Below are 6,333 nucleotides of genomic sequence, written 5' to 3' on the forward strand. Positions count from 1 at the left end.
AAGGGCATCAGTGCAAGCAAAGGGGGTGTGGAAGAAGCGTGTGATGGTGGGAAAGAGGTAGGTCATAGCCGGCCAGAAATTTTTATGCCTAAATTGCTGCATATGAGAAAGTGGGGAGTGTGTCGTAGTGATGAAGTCTCTTAAATGTATATAACCATGTTGCTGGAACGAGCAAGCAGTCTGTAAGTGGAAGGTATTGAGAGCAAAAGTAATTGGGAAACAGCCTCGATCCCTCTTCTGAGAAAAGTTAGAGAGCTACCTCCATGAAAGAAAAGCTCATCTAAACAAAATCAGGGAAGCAACAGGGGAGTTTCTGTGGGACCAACTCTGTAGAAGAAGAAATCAGGAGATATTCTTTGTAGTGTCCAGAAGACATCAGGTTTATTGTACAACACCATCTTTTGGTGTAGACAAGTGCAAACACAGTCACAAACTACATATCTATGTCAGCAGTTCTTCAGTGGCTCAAAAATTTTGACAAGGAAAGGACAAAAGTGTTTGTAAGAATGAGCCTATATGGATACAGCACGGTGTAAACGTGAAGCAGCAAGACCCCTGAGCACACTAAGCTACAGGAGACACGTGAAATGGCAAGGGAGTTTGGGGATAAGTTGGATGCAAGGGAAAGGTGAAAGAAAGCATGTGTGTCATCTAATAGGAAAGGTGAATGAGAAAGTAAATGAGATCAGAATATTTGTTTCTTCCTTATTCTCTGTGCTTTTGGTCTTTCTGAAGATTATAAGCTCCGTCCAATTATGTAGTGCTCACAGTATTCACTACAAGGTAGCAAGAAACAAATGCAGTAAAAGATCCAAAGGCAAACGAGATGTACTCAAGTCAGGCTAGACTGATGAAATTTCTCCTGTGCACCTAGGAGCCAAGAAAAACTATCTCCAAACCACTAACAAGCTCCTTTGAAAACTCCCAGAGGAAGCTTGAAGTTCCAATGGATCAGTAAAGGCAGACTGTGTTTGCCTTTAAAAAGGAGGTAGGCCAGGAGTTTATGTGCCAGTCAACATAATTTCAATTAGGATTAGAGTTCCAAGTGGTCTTGATAGATTGGAAGAATAGTCTGAAATCAATAAGAAGGAATATGTTGAAAGACAGGTGCAAATTACATTTGAGGGAGAAAGAGTCGGATTTATGTATACAAATGGTAAATAGCAGCTAAGTTGACAATACTGTAGAAGAATCATCTAGGTTTATAGTGGACTACAAATATAGTGGGATTCATTACCTTCACTATGTTGGAAGAAAGGGCAAATGTCATTTGCAGCCTCATTACTGGGAATGTCAGTTGTAAGAAAGAAATAATTACTGTGCTTAGCTGAGAATGCCAAAACCTCCAGAGGACTATAGCTTGAGTCTGAAAACCTCCCTCTACAGAAGACAGGAACTCAGTGAAGAAAAGAAGGAAAGGAATAGAAATAAAATGTTTAGGAGTCCTAGTCTGGTTGAAAGTCAAAGTCTTCAACCACATAAAGCACAATGATCTATAGGAGAACTGTTAGTTATTGTTGTGTGCTACGTAAAGGTAAAATAGAATGTAACCATCTTGGTTTGTAGCAGGAAGAAAACCTTCTCACTGCAAGGGTACTTTACCCCTGGAGCAGTCTGTACTCTGCGACCAGAACCACCAGATCCTGTGTCAGCTGCTAAGAGCCATGCATTCAGACACCAGCTGAGGACAGTCACAGCAGGCTTGGTCACATTGCAAGTCACAGAACTGGCTCTGGTGGTCCCTGGGGGCTTCCTGGGCAGCCTTGCCATGATGGTGTTGGTCATGAGTAACATGCAGTTCTCAGTGACCTTCTTCACGTGTAACAGCTGCCCAGGACAATGCACACGGGGCAGGAAATCTGGGATGCAGAGCAGGAACAAATTCTTCTTTTGTTCCGCCCCTGCACTGTGGTCACCTCATGGCCATGCAGATCATTTATCTCAGGGCATGTGTACTTGGCCTGCATGTGACTGAAGCATCTGCTCAAGCAGGACAAGTATGGATGGTTGCATTTTGTTTCTTGTAATTAAGATATGTTGTGGCCAAACATTCTGAAGTTTCAAGTGCTGACAATTGCCATTAACTTCTGCAGGGTCGAGTGTAAACATGCAGCATTTCTGCCAACTGAACATCACTTTCTAAACCTTGTGCCATAATGTGAAGTATCTGCCTGCAAGGGCAAGTTTTTGTAGTTGTTATTTACATTACTTTGAGTTATTTTAACTATTATAAGGGAGAGACTGTTTAGTGCATGTGAAAGAAATCTGGCTTTGATTCTGGAGGAGGTGTGTTCTAAAGCTTCTATTTTATTTGGATTATGGTATTGCTGCTTGGAAGTAAGGCAATGCCCTTTTACAAAAGTTCCTCTGTAGGAGAAATGAATTTTAGGGATATATCTAGGAATCTTCCTTTCTAGCACAACCACCAAAGACTCTAACATAGACTCTAATTCCAAATAGAATTAAATTAATCTAGCTACAATGTGATGTGGGCATCACTACAATACCAATTATTCTATATAAAATCGATAAGCTAAATGGAAGAACATAGGAGGTGTTTGCACTGGAAAAGCTGATCAAACATTTTCCTCAAGTAATGCTGTAGAGGAGCTGTTGCTCATAGGTGGTATAATTACTTGTAAAAGGGTAAACCAAAATGCTGAAGATGAAAGTGAAAACCATTCCCTCTGCTCTTGATGCAATATGCTGATGTTACAGCAGTGCATCAGCTGGGACATTGTCTCTTTTTACAATTTTTTGCATCCGACTTTCACACCTTTGGGAAGGAATGAGAATTTCTACTTTGTCTGAGAAGCCAGAAGAATTGTACCTTAAAGCGTAAATCGCACCCATAATTGTGCTGTTTTCACCTGCTTAAGGATTTAGAGGGGGAAAAAAATCCCAGCCAGCTACACTCCCTGTTCACAGAAAAATCCATAAAGCAATATTGCATTTCAGCTCTCTCCTGACTCCGGCAATCTCTCCCAGCTGCTTCCTAAAAATGCCATTAGAGCAAAAATAACCGAAGTCTTCAGACTTACAGTGTCTTGTAGCATTGACATAACCTACAAGCCTGGATGAGTTGTATTTTATGAATAAGCTGAGCTTGAGGCAGAGTCCACTTTCGTCTCAGAGATATTGTTGATCAGTGTGAAGTGCCACTTTGCAACCAGGAGCTGTTCTGAATAGTTTGTGTATCCTGCCTGCATAGACAAATGTCAAATAAAAATGCTACCAGTGACGTTATCAGGCATGAAAGGCACTAAGAGAAATCTTTTCTATCTACTTACCTGGGCTATCAAACCTTTTTTAAATGAGGGCCTGGAGGCAGAAGCTGTGGAATTGGTTGAATATTTAGAATTATTGCTGTGTATTTTTGAGAGCACTGTATGTTTCTTCCATTTCCATTTTCATATTTATTCATGCAAATTCTGGAAAATCGTAATTTATTTGATGATTCTCCTGGATTAATCACATGACACCTGCAAGTAAATTCCTGGGAGCTGATGCTTGTCTAAGGTGTTGGAAGAACTTCTCATTTCAACTAAAAAGGCAGCTGGGTTATGTAGGAGCAGAAATAGTTCATTCACGCACTATTATGGCTGTAGTAAAGAGAAATTAAGCTGCATTATTAGGATTTAAAGACTAATTAAATAAAACCTCTGTCTTACCGAGCTATTTTGGTTACTCTGAAGTGCAACCATAGCCATTTAGTTACAATTAAATTGGTTTCAAGTGTTTAGATCTAGACAAGTTTGATTTGACTTTTACACTCTCAGATTTCCCTGCTTTCCCATATTGTTGTTACAGTTGATTACATTTGCCTAATATTTATCGTTCCTTTACCTTAATTTCTAAAGTAAACCGGATTTTTTTTACATTTTCAGGCAATGCATTATGTACCTAAAATGTGATCATTCAGGAAGAAAACCCTGCATTTTTTTTGTATGCAGAGCTTTCTCCATGTGGTCATAATTTTAGATGTGCTTTCAGAGCACTTGTTTGGTTTTTTTCAGTTTACTGATTTGTTTAGTCTGAGCCCTAAATTCTGTTGGACAACTTTCATCTGTTCTTGCATGCATGTCACAGAATGATTCCCTAAGAGCTTCCTGCTGATACAAATGGCCTGGGTTGTCCCACTCCATAACAGCACATAGAGTCCTGCTGGTATGCTGAATAATAATTTAGTAGCTGGGTGGAAGACTTCTTCCTTCTCGTCTGTCACTGGTCTTCAGAAAAAAGACATTCCTAGTTGCTGCAAGGAGAATGTTTATTTTCTCCTCCCATGTTCTCACTTTAAAAACAATGGGTTCTTTTCACATCCAGACATTCTGTGGAGTGCTGCTGTGGGTTCTCAGGTATAGTGATGCCTGGAAGTGGCGGCTCCAGTCCTGTGCACAGAGCCAGGGACTCGGCCATTGTGCTCCTCTGTGTCTGAGCTGCAGGGCTTTGCAGCATAACCTCTTAACCAACCTGCCTAGCCAGGGGCTGAGCTGCAGCTGGTCCCAGTGGGATCTGCTGGATAGACATGTCTGGGAAAGGCCCAAGGAAAGCAGGAGAGTAAAGCTCTGTGCCATAACAGAGGTTGTGCCAGCAAGCAGAGTTCTTCCGGCATTCGACTCCATGTAAGCAATGTACTGTGTGATGCAAAGTGAAAGGATAGCACACAACTAAGATCTGGTAAACTTGTTCCCCAAATCTCAAATTGTTTCACAATGGGCAGCATTCCAAAAAGTATTAGCATGATTTCTTTGGAAGGCCTCTGACTGAAGGTTTGATTTCTCTTTAACAACAGCTTATGTCTTATAGCAACAAATGCGTAAGTGCAAAGAACCCCAAGTACTTTATTTCTATGAGGACAAAAAATTTCTGCAGCTAGTATATGGCCGCATTAGAAGCTGGCTTTATTAATGACTGCACAGACTCAGTCTAGCGACAATCCAGTTTTCTAGATTCCAGCTGATGAAATACTCTTTTTTTTTTTTTTTTTAAACATGGTTCCAGCAGGAGTTCATCTTGGCACCATAATCTTTTTTTACAAATAACCTCTGTCATTACTGCAGACAGCACTATGGTGCCATGGGAGGGAGAGGAAAGGCTTGTCTCAGAGCTGTGCAAATTGATGGATTTTTTTTCCCCCTCTTCTCATATTTGCTGCTTATTTGGGTCATTTCTCAAAGTACTACTCAATGCAAAATATAAAAAATAGCAATTACCCCTGTGCAATGTATCTGAAAAAACTTATGAGAAGGAGTTTGAAACTAATTTAAAATACTCAGTTTAAAATAGAAAAAATATTTGCCTGTGTAAGTTCTAAGTAGAGAAGGGTTCTTTTTGAAAATTTAGTCTTCTTTAATGATAACTCAGTAAAAAAAGTACAGTTTCATCTTATAATCTCAAACTTTGCTGCATTTTCTTTGATTGCTTGAGCAAAGTCCCCAGGTACTCTAGCCAGATTTTTCTTCAAAAATATAAGTCCATTTTCTGTGTGTAAGAGTTATCAAAATGTTGCTGCTTGAAATACTTACATGACCTAGAAGTGTAAATCATATTTACATGAACAACTTGAAATTTGGGTACCTTAATGGGTTAGCATGAGACTTCCTTCCCCTGCTGTGATGAGACAACAGGGGAGCAGTTCAGAGTAGTTGTCTTCACATCCCTTTAATCATCTGCTGAAAGTGAGATTGTGACTTATTTTCTGCTGGGAAGAAGACTGAGACCACAAGCTCGTTCCATTTCATATTAATCACCAATTTGTTATATAGAAACAGCTTTTTGTCTCTCTAACGGGAATTTGCTTTTAGGCAATGCCTTTGCACTGCAAAGTATCTTATCCCCTTACTAATATTTTATTTTCCCTTTCATTTGATGCAAATTTGATGTAGAAAAGTGCAGTCAGCAGCAAACATGCTTTCTTTTATTTTTCAACTTTCTGCAGGAGTTCTTCATATTTTCTGCAGAGTTGGGAGAAAAATGTGAAGCAATAAGTGAGAAATTGGTGCATCTGGAAGATCAATTGCAAAGTTCCACCTGCAGAGTTGATGAAGGAGTTATTCATATCCTTTTCGCTCTAGCTATAGATATGTATCAATCTGTGTAAGTATGCACATGAGACACTTGCCTTTCAGATATGCATTGAATGCTGGTTCTTAGTGTAGGTTAGATACATTAAGAATGGGAGAAATTATTGTCTTGCTGAAATGGGAATTTTTGTGTAGTAAGTGTATTTTCCCTAAAGCAATCCAGCTTTAATTGATTTAAACAGAAGTTAATTCTTTGTAAATTAAGATTGGGCACTGAAAAGCCTTTATTTTACTGTTAAATCCTTTT

At 39.5% G+C, this 6,333-nt stretch overlaps 1 protein-coding gene across 1 annotated transcript in view; it reads left to right on the forward strand.

The window, feature by feature from the left end:
* DISC1 (DISC1 scaffold protein) overlaps window positions 1–6,034 on the forward strand; it is a 174,471-nt gene extending 168,437 nt beyond the window's left edge. The window contains exon 14 of the mRNA XM_058419897.1: window positions 5,942–6,034. The gene's annotated coding sequence lies outside the window, so the exon portion shown is untranslated. The remainder of the gene's footprint in view (window positions 1–5,941) is intronic.
* The last annotated feature ends 299 nt before the right edge of the window (window positions 6,035–6,333 follow it).

Source organism: Hirundo rustica, chromosome 3 (genome assembly GCF_015227805.2).
Source record: "Hirundo rustica isolate bHirRus1 chromosome 3, bHirRus1.pri.v3, whole genome shotgun sequence".
Classification (NCBI taxonomy): Eukaryota; Metazoa; Chordata; class Aves; order Passeriformes; family Hirundinidae; genus Hirundo; species Hirundo rustica.